The sequence below is a fragment of the Equus caballus genome, chromosome 16 (assembly GCF_041296265.1).
Source record: "Equus caballus isolate H_3958 breed thoroughbred chromosome 16, TB-T2T, whole genome shotgun sequence".
Classification (NCBI taxonomy): Eukaryota; Metazoa; Chordata; class Mammalia; order Perissodactyla; family Equidae; genus Equus; species Equus caballus.
In genome coordinates this window covers 72,545,569-72,563,378 of record NC_091699.1, presented here as the reverse complement: position 1 = coordinate 72,563,378, position 17,810 = coordinate 72,545,569, and positions in this window count along the sequence as shown.

The window sequence follows — 17,810 nt, the reverse complement described above, 5'->3', positions numbered from 1 at the left end:
GCTGCTCTCTCAATAAATGATTGAACAATAGGTAGAAAATCATCAAGAATGTAGCTGCCTTGAAAAATCATATCAACTTACTTGACCTAGTTAACATTTTTTAGAACACTCCATCCAACGATACATTTTTTTCAAGTCCAGTTGGAACAGCTATACAGATAGACTATATTCTGGGCCATAAAACAAGTCTCAACGGATGAAAAAAGATGAAGGTAATACAAATACCTCTCTGTTCACAATGGGATTAAATTAGAAATGAATAACAGAATGATATTGGGGAAATTTAAAAGACTGATCATACCAACAATTGGAGAGAATGTGGAGCAGCTGGAACACTCGTAAACTACTGGTGGCACATTCGTTCTGTTAAACAGTTTGACAGTTTCTTAAAAAGTTAAACATACACCTTTCATGGGATCTATCAACTCCTCTCCTAGAGAGATGAACACACATATCCATAAAAGCCTTGTACATGAATTTTCATAGCAGCATTATTTGTTATAGGAAGAAACTATAAGAAAATGTAATTGACAGTTGTAAATAAATGTCCATTAACAGTTGAAAGGATAAAAAAATTGTTGTCCTACACAAAATAGAATACTACTCAGAAATAAAAAGGAATAAACTATTGACACATACAACAACATGATAAATATCCACATAATTATGCTGAGTGAAATAAGCCAGAAAAAAGAATATATCTAGTATTATTCCATTTATGTATAATTCTAGAAACAGCAAACTAATCTAGAGTGACAGTCAAAACTTATCCAATTGTACACTTTGAATATATGCAATTAATTTAATGTCAATTATACCTCAATAAAGCTTTTAAAAACTAAGTAAAACTAATTTCATAGGTCATAAATAAAAAATGTACAGGAATGCATATCTACCCTAGAGTAGTCTGACCTTCATCTCTATGTCTTTCACCATATACTATGCCCTAGAATAAATTACTAATGCATAAGACAGAGAAAAAAATAAACATTCAAGTCCTAGAAAAAGTATATGTGAGTATATTTTAACTGATTATTGTTTAAACATAAGAAGGGCTTGGATTAGGTTATTTTAATTTTATATTTTCTCCCTTGCTAAATTCTTTTATTTGTGTTAGCTTTATCATGGATTGTCTTGGTTATGCCATATCATATCCTCAGCAAACAGAGAGATTTACTTCTTTTCCAATTCTTATGCTTCTATTAGATTTGCTAACTACAGCTCCACTATAAAAAACATATGCTTTGTGCTGAATGCCAAAAGATTTATAAACTCCTTCCAGGAGCAAAATTTAGTCCAGCTCTCTTTCTTATTAAATATCAAGAAATAAAATCTGCTAACTGGGACAATGTTTAAGAGTATTTAAACATTCATATACCTACTATTTAAAGGAGAAAGAAGTCATATATTTCAAAAAAAATGTAAGTTGTGTGTATGCTGCTTGTATACATACATCAACAAATCTCTTAGGATTAAAAAAAAGATAAAGCAGGGGCTGGCCCGGTGGCACACTGGTTAAGTTCGGGTGTTCCGCTTTGGTGGCTCAGGGTTCACTGATTTGGATCCCAGGTGCAGACACACCGCTTGTCAAGCCATGCTATGACAGGTGTCCCACATATAAAGTAGAGGAAGATGGGCACAGATGTTAGTTCAGGGCCTGTCTTCCTCAGCAAAAAGAGAAGGATTGATAGCAGATGTTAGCTCAGGGTTAATCTTCCTCAAACAAAAAAAAAAAGAAGATAAAGCACAAAAATTCTTTCAAAATAGCCTCAAGGAATAAGTGATATTATTATCATCATTTTATAAATAAGTCTGAGATTCAGAGACTGTTAAGAACTTAACCATGGTAACCCAGTAACTAATTTTGGAGACACTAATGTAAACCCCAATGTCTGATTTCAAGGTACATGACCTGACCATTATACTTGGCTAATCCAGACTATAAACTTTAGAGTTTGTTTGAATTGTCTGTTACTGTGTAACAAACCTCCTCAAAACTTAATGACCTAAAATAACAACAATTATTTCTTTAACTCACAAGCCTACTCTTTGGGCAGTGATGACTTCTTTGCTCCACATAGCATCAGATGGGATGGTTTGACTGAGACTGAAGGATCCACTTTCACGATGGCTCATTCATGTGGCTGACAAATTGGTTCTAGCTGTCAGCTGAGTGCTTAGCTGGGCATCTCGGCTGAAATATTGACATATGGCCTCTTCAAGTGGCCTCTCTGCATAGGCTAGTTGTATTTTGCTCACATGTGTGGCAGTTAAGTTCCAAACGCAAGCCTCCCAAAAGTACGAGGTGGAAGCTATATCATCTTTTATAAGCCGGCACCAAAAGTTACATAGCATAGTCACAGCTCACCCAGATTCAAAGGGAAGTTACACAAACCCCACCCCTCAATGGAGTACATCAATACCACATTATAAAAAGAACAGGTGGGAGGGAATATAATGTGAGAGCCAATTTTAAAAAACACTATCTACCATAGAAATCATCTAGAATAATCTTTCTTAAATTATGGCCCATATAGCATCTCAACAAAAATTACTTGACATATATGCTGACATGATGATTCCTAGGTACTTGTCGAAAAATAATTTATTTAAAACTTTGATATCAAGGCCTAGAAATGCACACTTTTAACAAAATATTTGGGTGGGTTTCATGCATCCTAAAATTTGAGAACCATTTATCCAGTCCAACTCTCTCACTTGAGAGAAAAAGAAAATAAAAACTAGAGAAGTTAAAGACTTTCCCAAGAACACAGAGTTAAATATGCCATTTTCAGCCTCTCCTTAAGAGTGTATTACTGTTGAATTATTCAGAACAAGGTTCGTTATGATTCCTATCATAATCATAATAAAGGGTAAGCCCAGGGAAGAGCATTGCAAACTCAAATGCCTACAGGGGCAAGGAGGAGATGAAAATGAGGGTGGCAGACCTGGTATAAGACAAGATAAAATAGCAAACCAGGGAAAGGTCATGAACTGGAAACAGTTTCAGTGATCAAAGAACCCAAAGGAAGATAAGATTTCACTAGGGACCCAGATTGCCTGGCCTGGGAAATAAGACAAAAGCCATGGCTGCTACGATATAAACGTTACACAATGATAGAGAAATGAAAGATCCCATGGGGGTCATAAACTGCCTTTCGTCCAAAGATGGCTCCAGTGCTTTGTATCATGCTCGGTGGGAAAGGCGGTTTACTGAATGTTTATTGAAGAAAAGGTAGAATTGGGTAAGAGAAGTCAGATTTCAGAGTATCCAAGAAATAGCTGAAACTGAGCAAACGATACACACTGACTTGTTTGTCCTAAATTTTAAGGTCGATGAATATTCAGTTTTCTCGCTATCTCTTTGAGTACACAAACACACACACACACACAAATACATATAAATAATCAAACATACATGTGTATACCAATAAAGACTTTACAACCATGATTATGCAGAAACAATTCCTTTAGAATTTATAATTCTATGAATCACTCTGTCATTTCTGTAGATAATTGTTCTCCTCAACAGGTATAAGTTCTCCAAAAGGTCAACGTTGGTGGTCCCCAGGGAGCAGGATCCCTGTTGACTCTTGTTTATGACCTCTCCAATAAACAGCTTGCTTTCTCAAGAAATTTTCAATTTTCATTTTTCAATGGCCCTTTGTTACAAAAATAAACAGCTTGCCCACTCAAGGCCTGCTGGATCAAAAGCCAGTGCTCAGATACTCTTGTTTTTATGTGAGAGGAGAAGGGAAAATATTCTTGAATTCTGATGAAGAACCTAACTTTGGCCATGAGAGTACTTCTAAACGCAGCAGAAACAACCATGCCCTTAACAGCAAAAACACCAAAGCTCCAAGGTAAATAGCCAGAGGCACAGTGGCAAAAATAAGACCTGCTTTTACACTTCTGGGACACTGAATAAAATGCTTTTAAAAGAATCAAAACCAGCTGAAAAGAAGTTGGAATCTCTGCTGTTGTGAGCCCCTCCACGGCCTTTGCCTGTCAGGGGCGGCTGAGGTCAGTCCACATGCCCATTTTATCTCTCTCCTATTGCTGATTGCTAATTTCCTGAGTATTAATTACAAAGTTCAGTCCTTCCTCTATTGAGTCTGAAATAGAGAATGAGGGCTAACTTTAGAACAAAGGCTGTCAAAATTCCCCCATCCACTCAGTACATTTAAGGCCAAGGACATGCAAAGCAAAGAGACACATTCCTCCCCTTTCAGGAAAATTTCTGTGAAATTAGGATGACTCAAACATTCCTTCTAGGTTCTTAAAATAAAGGGTGAGTGTTAAAGGCATTCCATTTTTGAATGGCCCTAAAAAATCTTCTTCTGGGAGATCTAGAAAGAGGGGTGAAATTACCTCAGCACATTGAACACAAATAAATGTTCCGGCCATCCTTCCTGCGTGATTAAACCATCGTCTTAGTCACAGCCTGGCCTCTAGTTCCCAAACGAGTGCATTGCCTTAGTGTCATTTTTCAAGAGGAGAGGAGAAAAAAAAAGAATTTCAAAATAATTAATTTTTTCACTTTTGAACTCAGGGACTAATTGCACATTCTGGGGATACCAGCTTGTTTCAGCCACAAAGTTCAATTTATGGTACATCCTCATACTTCCTTACCAAGAACTTGTTTCATGGTTAGCAATTCCCATGTGGAACCAAGAGAAGGGTCTGAGAAAGACGGAGCCAATCTACCATACTAGCCATGTGGCAGGTGGCAGTGATGTAAAGAGTCTCTACCAGCCACAAATATGATTTGACTCAAGTGCAGTGTCAGGTGACTTTCTTTAAAGCAAAATACATCTTCCGTTTAAAAAACTTCCCAAGCAATTATCATAAAGCGAATGCAGAAGCTGAAAGCAAGTCAAATCTGGAACTTGTGTACCTGCATCTACTTTTTTAGGCACTGAGACTTCCCTAAGAAAGAGTATTAAAACTCTGTAAAGTTAAAAACAAGTCCTAAAACCTAAAAACACAAACTAAACCCTGAAAATCAGTCTCAGTATTGTTCAGCGACTCTGTGATTCAGGGCCTCCATTTCCTCATCTGTAAGATGAGATGCTGGACTGCACAAATGGTCCCAATCTCTACTCTCTCCATCTCTAGGGATATGCCAAGTTTCCAAAGCCTAATGGAAATTGTCTTTATATCTGAAATAAAGACGCCCATCTAACTAATCATTCTTTCTTTGCCTTTAGCTGGATTTAAATCTATTCTAAAAGCTAAGTGTGATAATTCTACACGGGTCGGAAGGCAAAGGTCAGCTTGAGGCCCTCTGACTTACTGAGAGCTGCAAGAAATGAACCCCATTTCCCCCATGCCCTCCCACACCTGGGGCAATCCCACACCTCTGTCACCTCCCCACCATTTTGTACATGATGTGACACTCAGTCCACTAATTCCTCCCATATCAAGCAGTTCATGAATGATGATAACATGTTGGCTAACCTTCTACCATCTCCTGGACAGCTCTTTTCTGTCTCTTCCTTCTCCCTCTCTCTGTTCCTTTCCTTTTTGCTCCCTCTCTGGAGCAAAATATGTGTCATTTAAAGCCATTTATCTATTACTTTTGAAATTTTCTTATGTCCTTGAGTTCTCATTTTCCACCCTACACAGTTTAAGTTTTTTTTTCCTTTTCAAACTAATACAGGAGTTGTTGAAAGTACATTCTCTCTGCCTCTTAACTCATGTATCTTTGATAAATAATAATTCATTATGTCATTTGATGAACAAAACATCATAAAATGAATCTACTAGTCAGGGTTCTCCAGACTAGTGCTTGATCAAATATCTGGTTACTGTAGCCAAGCTAAGTTGGCACATAAAATTAACCATCACAATAAATTATTACTCACTGTTGAATGTAATTTGATAAATCAATTCTTTCAAAAATATAAATTCCAGATGATGAAAAGTTTGAAGAGTACGGACAAAGACGTTTTCTGAAGTCTTTCCCAAATTCAAGGAAGGAGAGAAATGCTGACTCAGCTGACTTTGTCTGTTGGGTGGTTTGACAGTATTAAGAGTTTCTCCTAACCTTTTAAGAATCTTTGAAAAGGCTAGCTCAAGGTCCTCTAGCTCTATCCCTTGGACTTACAGCGATAATGATCTATTTTTATCCAATACTATCTAATATTCCCTTTCCCTTGCTTCTCTCACCTTTTCATTATTTTGTTGTTGTTTTTTATTTGTTTATTTTTGGTAAGATATTCTTAGAACCACAAAAAGGGAGAGAAATGCTGATTGCCCCAGAGCCTATCTCTTAGGAGTCCTCAAGAATGTGTGAATATCGAAAAAATTTTAAGCACTGAGGAATCAAAAATAGGTCAAAATAGAAATAGAACATAATAATTGACTTTGGATTTTTGTTGAATGGACCTAAATAAGTTTTGAAGTCACTTTGGAATAAACTCTGGAGCAATCAACATTTTCTCCTCTCTCTTCTGTAAAATTTTGCTTTCTGAATCCAGCTAATCAGAAACAACTGGGAGTGACACTTCTTCCTGTATCCTTCCTGGCTCATGGTTCTCTGCCACCCCAGAATGTCTGCATGTCTGAAAAGTTTTACCTGCAGAAGACTTTTTCTCTAAATGAATAAATGGCTGTAAGCATTTTATTTTGTTATGTTATATTATATTTGGTTTTTAAATATAGATAAAATTAGATCTAGATATACATTTAAATTAAATAAAAGCACAAACACCTGTCTCCCCACAATATAACAGCTCCCTTCAAGATATGTTCCTGAAAAAATGAAAAGCCCATGCGTATTCCACGGCCCAATTTGAAAATCAGTGTTCATCTTTCAAAATACTTTTTAGAATTAATGTGCTTTAATGGAGATGAAAATGGAAAAATAATTAGACACTATTCTCCTTGTTTGCATTCTTCAGACCCATTCCTGATTAAATCAAACTAGTAGGGTGTTTTTTTCCATTGATGGCATTTTTTATGGAGTGATAATTAAGTCTCAGTCATGATGAGTGACCCACCAGCACCATAGGAAAGCCATTTGCTGACACATAGCACTCAACCAGCCTGTCTAATAGGCAGTTGTTTGTGAAATGAGGATTTTTGTGCAAAGGCACAAAGACTGTATAATATCAGAAATTACACTCATAAGCTCCAAAAGGTAGAGCTGAGCCTGAATTTCCCTCTGAAACTGCTGAAATCCAGACCTTATTTCCCTGATGTGTGTTTGTGTGTGTATGTGTGTGTGTGTGTGTGTATGTGTTGGGACTGAAAGGGGAAGAATCCAAAAACTCTGTAAACTTGCAAATACAGAATGTGCAAATCACTGAACTCAGTTACAACGTCTGTTGGATGGAATTGGCAAGAAGCCGGAGCCGAAAGTAATGGTGTGGACAGCCTCACTCCATTACTTTCAAAGCAATTGATTCTGCTGTAGCCATTATATCATTCTTGATTTAAAAAGAAGAAAAAAATGGAGGTGGTTTATCATCTCTCCCTTCTAATGGATAGGAACATAAATTTCCTCTCAATGTGGGATAAGTGAACTAAATATAAAGAGTTCAGTTTGTCAGTCTCTGTATCTGACCCAATGATGAGACAACATGTGCTCGACTCAGTTGCCAACATTCTTATTTGCTTCCTATGTGAGGGAGTTCTTGGGTTGTGCACTTGTCTAAAATGGCTTCTGAGAGTCAGACCATCTTGAAGGAAAAAGAGATAATTATCAAATCTGTCATTCTCAGTGCTTGAATATCATATGTCGTGATAAGAAGATAGCAGGAGAATTTTTTAGGGTCTGGCACCACTACCATTATCAGTTTTAGGGTACATGATTTTTGTTGTTATTGTTTTGTTTTCTGGTTATTATTGTACTATAAACTAGAAAGACATATTATTGATTAAGCATACTTACATTGGGGCCAGCCCCATAGCTGAGTAGTTGAGCTTGCATGCTCTGCTTCGGTGGCCCAGGGTTTCGTGGGTTCAGATCCTGAATGTGGACTTGGGAACCGCTCATCAAGCCATGCTGAAGCAGCGTCCCACATAGCAGAACTAGAAGGACTTACAACTAGAACATACAATTATATACTGAGGGGCTTTGGGGAGAAAAAGAAAGAAAAAAGAAAGATTGACAATAGAGGTTAGCTCAGGGCCAATCTAGAAAAAAAAAAAGAGTGCTTATATTGTCCTATTTAAGTTGTCCGTAACACCCATCTGTCAGTTGTCACATTGTGGTGGCTGTCTGTTGCTGTGATGCTGAAAGCTATGTCACCCGTATTTCAAATATCAGCAGGGTCACCCATGATGGACAGGTTTCAGTGGAGCTTCTAGACTAAGGTAGACTAGGAAGAAGGACCTAGCCACCCACTTCCAAAAAAATTGTCCTTGAAAACCCTGTGAATAGCAATGGAGTATTGTCTGATATAGTGCTGGAAGGGGAGAAGATGGCGCAAAATCGCTGGGCAGGGTTCCACTTTGCTGTACCCAGGATCACTAGGAGTCTGAATCCACTTGACAGCTCTAACAACTTTATCATCCCTATAGAGCAAATATTTTAAAAAAACAAGCTGAAGAAAGTTAGAAAAAATTCTGTATTCAATACCAAATACATAGGTACTACAACATACATGGTAGGCTTTCTGTTCAAAAGTTGTTCTGCCAACACTGGGTTAAAAACAAAGAAACAAACAAACAAAACCACCCTAGGAAAAAATACGATATCAGAAGAGAAAGTTTAAAGGGTAAATTAAGAAAAAGGAGAGTCAGATATATTTTATAAGTTTGTAGTTGCCTAGTTAATTGTTTAAGCAAATATTCTACACTGGTTGGTTTGGTTGCTGGGTATGGGAGAAGAAATCTAGACATGGTTGGAAAGGACTTTGCAGCAGTGTTTCCAGTTGGCTAGGTAACAATCAGTTCATGTCTCTGGGTTTACCATAATGGTTCTGAAACTTCACTGCACATTGGAATCATCTCGGAGCTTTAAAACATACTGATGTCTGTGTCCCACCCCTGGAGATTTGGGTTTAAGTTTTCTAGGTTTTGGCCTGGTTATCAGGACTTTTAAAAGTTCCCAAGATGATGGCAATGGGCAACCAGAATTCGGAACCATAATTCTCAGACATGAGATCCCTAATCATGTCCATCTGTCTCATAGATGCAGGCATTTGAGCTCAAATTGGTCTGGGTTTTCAGAAACCCCTGTAACCATTAGTGAATGAACAGGACCCATAGCTTGTCTTTCTACATCAAGATTGTTAATATCTTCAAGCACACTGAAGTCACATTTTTATTTTTAGAAACAAAAGCTCAACTGGGAGTTATTAGAAATATTTGATGGCTCATTCAGTTGCTAAAATTAAGTAAATTTTGAATATCAATAACAAGTTGTTCTTTAGCTTGCAATTCACCTCTCAAAAAAATTTGATTTAAGTAAAAAAATTCAAACCATGAAGATCAAAGGGTACAAACTTCCAATTAAAAGAGTAATATAAGTTCTGCAGATGAAATATACAACATGATGACTATAGTTAACAACACTGTTGTATATTTGAAAGTTGGTAAGAATAAATCTTAAGTGTTCTCACCACAATAACAAAGAAAAAAATGGTAATTATGTGAGGTGAAGGATGTGTTAACTAACCTTATTGTGGTGAACATTTTGCAATATATACTTATATCAAATCATCACATTGTATACCTTAATGTTTATAACACATTTATATCATATATATCAATATATACACACAAAACATATCTATTATATCTCAATAAAGCTAGACAAAAACCATGAAGGACATTTGATAAAGCTTAAGTTTTTAGTTTTATTGTTTCTTTTTAAAAAACATTTATTTATTTAAGAGTTATCTAAGTTGACAGAAGTGAGAATATTGAAATGACTCTAGAACTTTCTCATTCAGAATGTTTATATATAAATACAAGTTATGTATTATATATGTATTATATAAGTTATGTATTTACATATAAATATATCTTCCACGTATACATAAATATATACTAACTTTTGTTATATTCACAATAAATCAACAAAATGGAACAGAAAATATTCACTGCCTCCATTTTGCAGACGCAGAAAATAAGTTTTTGTGATATGAAATGACTTGTCCACGACTACTCATCTACAAAGTAGTGAAACCAGAATCAAAACATGTTTCCTCCACCAAACCAATCCACCCTTCCCCTGGTAGAGTGGTATATTACAAAGTCTCTTAGAGCCTTAGTTTCCTGCAGAGTAGCTAATAATAGAAATTTGAAATTTTTCCTTTACTTTACAATCAGCGCCGGCAGCAAAGTGGTAGGAGGGAACAAATTTAAATACAAACTGAGGTGTATTTGAGGAAATATCCCTGTACAATGAGGACACCTATTACTGAAGACTGTTATTAGGTGAAGAATTTTGAAATATGGTGTTTGGTAACTGCCTTATATAGGAAATAATTTTTATCTTTTAGAGATATTATATCAAAAAAAGAAATATAAAGAAAAATTCCTTCTTTTGTGAGTTGATACATTAAGTTGCAAAAATATCTTTGTAGGTAATAATTCAATGATTTGTGAACGTTTGTTTAACATCTGCTTCTGAAAGCGTGAGAATATTTTGATAAATGTGTGCTGTCATAAGAATGTTAGGATTCTGAGACTTGTTCTTTGTCATTGATGTTATTTCTAAGGATTGTAATTCAGAAAGTAGGATCAGAGAATTAAGTACTTAACTCTATGTAGGGATTCTTAAATATTTTTACATCACAGACATCCTTGAGAAACTAATAAAAACTATAAAAGTTCTTTCTAGAAAAACCACACATTATCACAACATTTTAAATACAATTTTGAGAAATTCACAGATTCTCAGACTCCAAATAAGAGCTGTGCTTAGTTAAATGGGTATAAGAATTCAACTGACACAAAGTAACTCATTTAAGTATAGTCATTTCAGACAAGACTTTAAGTGAAATAATTCTTTAATGTAGAACTTTGTTGGTCAAAGAGCGACAGTGTCTGCCGTGTGTTTATCTAGGATTAAAATTAAAGTTTAAAAGACTGCCTATTTCCTCTTTAGGCATTTGCTTATATTTTGTAATACAGAATTAAAAACAACTGACTACTGATATCTGGTAACAGGGGAAGCTAACAGCTAGATTTGCTAGAATTGCTAATGAAGAGAACAAATATACACATTTTACTCAATTATCCTAGAAACAAGCAAATCAGGGACTCTTCTCAAAAGAGCTAAAGTTAAATGAGTATGAGAATTCTCCATATTAATTTTAAGAGCCATTTTGGTTCAATTTTACTTCGTTCTCACTGATCCTTAACTAATATCACTTACTGAATTTAAAATTGTCATTACACCCGTTTTAAGATACACTCTCAAATCACCGTAAATTGTCACAAATCTTAGTGTTTGATCTTCCCCACAATTCATTGGGAAGTTTTAAAATTTGAGAACTCAGTATTAAAAATAGCACATAGATGACTTTCGGTTTCAGCTCTGATCTGTAAAGAGCTTGGAAGTTTGTCACTTCGATCCTTATAAGAAAGTTTGACAGCCTGAAAATCAATGACTATTCTTGGACCCACCCAGACAGCTAACGTTGCAGGGCAAACTGTCACCCCCAAATCTAGAGAGACAGGCATGTTAGAGAGATACAGCTACTGAGATCTGCTTACCTGGAACAGAAGCTACTGGAGACAGAAACCGGTAAGAAAGCTTAAATGGCAATTTTGATGAATTGCTGGAGATGGATTGTGAACCAGCATAGAGTGAAGTGAGACATTCCTGGGGACCACAGTTTAGGGATCTCCCATACTTTTGTGGGCACTACCTGTAGGAACCCCACTAGATTCTCACAGTGAAGATTTAAGAAAGATTCTCTTGTGACTCTGCCCTGGGGAGGAGTAGAGAAATCATTGTGCAATAAGCCCAGAGCCTTCTCTATAGCAAATGCCTAGTCTCCCGGGATAAAGACCTTTCCAGAACTTTACCCAAGCTGGAAAAAGGGGATCTCTCCCATTACAGCCATTCTAGCCCTTCTGTCTCACTGAAGGGGGAAGAAACATATAGTCAGGGTCAGGCTTCAAGGAAATAGATTAGGAATACTACAGCCAGGGAGGGGTGTAGGGGGTTAGGGCGAGAAAGAACTCTACCAATGGAGAAACATTTGTGAAGTTCACAGCCCCAAGTCACAGACCCACTAGAATGATGAGATTTAACTAGTAAGTTACAGAAAGCTTGCTCCAACACGTTACCACCATAACAACAGAGCTACAGTATAATAACAGTGGATTACAGCTGGAGAGAGCTGCAGGACACAGATTCTCTGTAAGGAGGAGTACTTAAGGAAGACTGAAGGCATAAGGGGAGACAAACACAAGAACACTAGAGGAATTGGAAGTCTCTAGCACATATAGCTGTAAAAACATTAAATACAGCCCCAGTCCTAGCTAGATAAACAGAAATCTTCACACTAAAGGCCTATTTGCATCATCACAGTCATACTTCGCTTAAGAACGGGAATACATTCCAAGAAATGCATTGTTAGATGATTTCATTGTTGTGTGAACATCATAGAGCGTAGTTATACAAACCTACATGATATAGACTACTATGCACCTAGGGTATATTGTACTAATCTTATGAAACCACTGTTGTATATGTAGTTTGTCATTGACCAAAACGTCAATATGCTCTGCATGACTGTACATTACTTTTTATTACTCAAAACAACATGTTTGGCTTTCAACAAGAAAATTACAAGCCTTGGCAAAAGGAAAAAAGAAACAACCCACAATCTGAAGAGACAATGCAATGATCAGAACAAGACACAGATATGACAAATGTTGGAACTGTCAGACAGGAAATTTTAAAAAACTATGATTAACATGTTAAGGGCTCTCAATTAAAAAGTAGCCAAATATGCAAAAATGGAAGGGTAATGTAGGCAGAGAGATGGAAACTCTAAGAAAAAGTAAAAAGCAAATGATAAAAATCAAAAAGACTGTAACAGAAATGAAAAATGCCTTTGATAGATTCATCACTAGACCGGACACAAGTGAGGACAGAATCAGTGAGCTTAAAGATGTGTCGGTAGAAACTGACAATATCAATTTCCGTTGAGAATATGGAGCAACAGGAACTCACATTCATTGTTGGTGGGCAGTGGCAGTTTCTTACAAAGATGAACATAGCAGTCATCCTCCTAGGTATTTACTCAATTGATCTGAAAATTTGTCTATAATAATACTGGCATGCAAATATTTATAGCAGCTTTCTTCATAATTGCCCCAAACTGGAAGTGACCAAGACGTTATTTGGTAGCTGATTGGATAAACATACTGTAGTACATCCACACAACAGAATACTCTTTAGCAGTAAAACAGAATTAGCTAACTACTGACACAAAGAAATGAATGAGTATTAAATATTTCTAAATGAAAGAAGTAGTCTGAAAAAGCTACTTATTTATGATTCCAATTATATGACATTCTGAAAAGAGCAAAACTATAGAGATAGTAAACAGAGCAGCGGTTCAGATTGGGAGGGAGGTTGAATAGATGAAGCACAGAGATTTTTTTGAGGTGGGTGAAACTATTCTGTATGATACTATAATAGTATATACATCACAATGAATTTGTCAAACCCACAGAACTTTAAAGAATGATGCTTAATATGTGAATTTTGAAAAATCATTTAGAAGGTTGAGCTACTCCATTATAGAATGCAGAATATGTCAAAAGAATATAACTGTATCACAAATATATAAAATAATCTCACTGAAGGGCATGGGGGGAAAGGTGCTGACCCCAATAACTTTGGAAATGAGTGGAGTCTGTACAACCAAAAGTAAAAGGTACATGGCTACTGTACTCTAGTTGATAAAGCTGTTTTCCATGAGGATACAGGTAAACAATTCTGAAATCACTTTACACGCATGTATACTGGAATTAAGCAATTAAGGAAATGGATGGTGATGGTGGAAAGTAGGTTTCTCATTGCTGGAATGTGAAATTACAGATTAGTAAGGGGAGGAGGCCAGAATGATCCATGTGGTAATGGATTAGAGTAGGAGACATCAGTATGAATTTCTGTTTAGTTTAATATAGGTAAACTGGTTAGGGATAAAAACATTTATATATATTATATATATATATATATAATATATGACATATATATGACATTCATATATATATATGAAAAACATATATATATGACATATATGACAAATATATATATAGTACTTCCAAAGTAGTATTGGATCATAACCCAAAGTATAAAGTATCTATGAATCCATACTGATATAAACAACCGATTGAGTAAATAATGAATAATAGACTAATCTTCCTTACAGAAGAAATTCAAATAATTCATGTAGCTACTTTACTCACTAGGTATTGTCACATAACTCCTCTCTCTAACTGTGAGCTGCACATAGTGACTTCCTTCCAAAAACTATAGTGAAGAAAGCAGCGGAGAAGAGTAACGTACAGTGGAGAAAGCTGGAGAACACTACCTCAGCCAGGTGATCAAGCTTAACTTCAGCAGCGATAAGTCATTAATAGCATGTACCCTTGACATGGTATGATTAGAATAGACTTTATCTCTGTGGTCTTCCTTCCCAAAACCCATCAATCCAGTCTAATCACAAGAAAACACTAGACAAATAACAACTGAGGAACCTTCTACAAAATACCTGACCAGCACTCATCAAAACTGTCTGGGTCATCGAAACAAAGTCTGAGAAGCTGCCACAGCCAAGAGGAGCCTAAGGAGACATGACAACTAAATATAATGTGATGTCCCAGAGGAGAACCTGGAACAGAATAATGGCATTGTGTAAAAACCAAGGAAATCTGAATAAAGTAGGGACTTTAGTTAATAATATATCAACATTGGTTCATTAATTGTGATGAACAGACCATGCTATTATAAGATGTTAATAAAAGGAGAAACTGGGTGTAGGGTATATGAGAATTCTGTACTTTCTTTGTAATTTTTCTGTAAATCTACAGCTACTCTAAAATAAAAAGTTGATTTTAAAAACTTGCACAGAGTATCTGTAATTTGTCAAATTCTTAAGTTTCAAGGGTATAAATCATTTATCCCTTGCTGGAACGTTACATCTGCAACAAAGCTTACTTTCCACTTACTTTCCTACACCTTGTTTTTCTCTTTATCAGTCTCTATATATAAGTGTATATTATATATAATTTACTTTATTCACAACAACATAAATCTTATAGAGCCCTCTGTCTATTATCGTATAAAATGGTTATCTCCCAGTTTGCTTTGCTAAGGCTCTCTGACATGTCTTTAGATAGATATATACCATCTCAATTATTTCTCACATTTGGGGTTTTTTGGGAGAACGCTTTCTGATAAATGTGAATTAGACTCACACTGTTTTCTTGTAAAGAGAACTAGTTTAAATTCACTAGATTAAGCTGTTTTGTTTTTGTTTTTTTGGTGAGGAAGATTGGCCCTGAGCTAACATCTGCTGCCAATCTTCCTTTTTTTTTTTTCTCCACGAAGCCCCAGTACGTATTTGTGTATCCTAGCTGTAGGTCATTCTAGTTCTTCTATGTGGGATGCTGTCATAGCATGGCTTGATGAGTGGTATTTAGGTCTGTGCCCAGCATCTGAGCTGGTGAACCCTGGGCTGCCGGAGAAGAGCACGTGAACTTAACCATTCAGCACGAGGCTGGCCCTAGATTAACTCTTAATAACACATTGAAAACTAAGTTATTAAAACAGAGCTATAAATAGTTTTAATATACAGATACATAGTGCTTGATCTTTGATAATCAACAGAAGTAAATTTAATAATAGAGACTTGTCAGCCATGCTGGTTTCCCACATTCTCTGAATTTGAGTCTGCAGTCTAGTGGACTGTGAAAACGTGGTGAGACTCAGAGTGCCTGCCTCTTGGAGGCACATTTACTACTGCACCTGAGCACAAACACAAGCAGAATCATAAAATGGCAAATTGCATGTTCAGATGCCAAACTGCAAGACCAGATCGATATTTACACCTGCAATTACAAACCAAGTGCACCGTACATTATACGTTCCAAAGAGATATGGGATCACATTTTGCAGACACAGCCTGACTGCTGGAAATCACGGCCTTCACTGACACACAGCGAGTTTTCTTCTCTGTAATCATGACTGCAGTGATGTGACCATTTTAGAGTTACGATTTGGAGGAGAGTCTTCTGTTACATGTTCCAGCTTCAAAGCTACTTCTGCAAAAGAGATGGATTAATCACTGCAACTAAAACGACGAAGAGGATAATTTGTATTCATTGGTGATGGAGATTTTGTCATTTTGGATCTCAGAAAGCTTCACAGTCACTTTTTTAAAAGTTTATTTCAACAAGGACAAGAGAAGTAAAAACAAATGAAAGAATAGAAAAAGAAGTGGGTAAAACATTTGTTGGGTGAAATTCTACCTCATGATGTGAATTATATGAAATCTTAAATCATACAGACTTTCTGGCTGCAGAAATGTGGAAGAAGAAAATAGAGGTAAAGGTGGAAAGGAACATATGTAAGGTATAAATGAGGACTTCCCCGCTCAAGAAGACTTAGCCAAGGCAAAGGGGAGACATTCAAATAAATATTTCCTCATTCAAGAAAGAAATGTTTGAAAATACAATCTCTCTAGAAAAATGGCTCAGGAAAAAGATGGAAATATTCAAAGAAGATATTTCAAGACTACAGAATATGAAAATTGTGACGGTGCCAGCCCAGTGGCACAGTGGTTAAGTGCGCATGTTCCACTTTGGTGGCCCAGGGTTTGCCAATTCAGATCCCAGGTGCAGACATGGCACCACTTGGCAAGCCATGCTGTAGTAGATGTCCCACATATAAAGTGGAGGAAGATGGGCACGGATGTTAGTTCAGGGCCAGTCTTCCTCAGCAAAAAGAGGAGGATTGGCAGTGGATGTTAGCTCAGGGCTAATATTCCTCAAAAAAAAAAAAAAGATAAAAAGGAAATTGTGAAAAAATCTCAAGCTGACAAAGCTGCAAGTTACAATATGGAAGATTACAAAATAAATACAAATTAACATAATTGGTAATTTGTTGGGCAGATTGGGGAAGATAATACAGAGCAAAATGGTAAAAAACTAAGATATAAAAGTTATTGCAATTGAAATTATAGATGTAGAAGACAAGGGAGAGGTAAATTCCTGAAGATCAGAACTAAGTAAAACAGAAAACATTAGAAACATAATAGAAGAAAACAACTGAATATGCAGATCAAAAATTGAGCCTATCCTGAGATTTACTGACAGAAAGCAAAATTATAACCAAGTGATAAAAACATTAAAGTCGCTTTTAGAGAGCACCAGCATTGAAGTGGGAGATAACTTCAGATTAAGACACACTGAGTTTGTGTTTCCTTAAAACATTCCAATGAGACATTGAGTAGGCAGTTCAAATGTAGGTCTTGACCTCAAAGGAAGTATATATTATATCTCTGTATATTTCTCATATGGGATCTTTCTGGAACTTAGTAAACAAATAGAGAACACGTTTATAATATATCATATATAATAATAATTGTGCCCTTCATACAAAAAGCAATTTCAGAACTCATAATCAATTTTTAAAACGTCACATTATATGAAAAGAAATTGTTGAAAGAGGCAGTTTCTCTGCTGGTCTCTTCATGGTGTTGATTTTCTGGTTGGATTGTGAAGGGTAGAAAGCAAGAGGTAGATACAACATAAGAGTTCCTTTTCGCCATGTTCTAATAGTTTATGCTTCAGTTTCTGATTGTTTCTAAATGTATGCTGAAAAG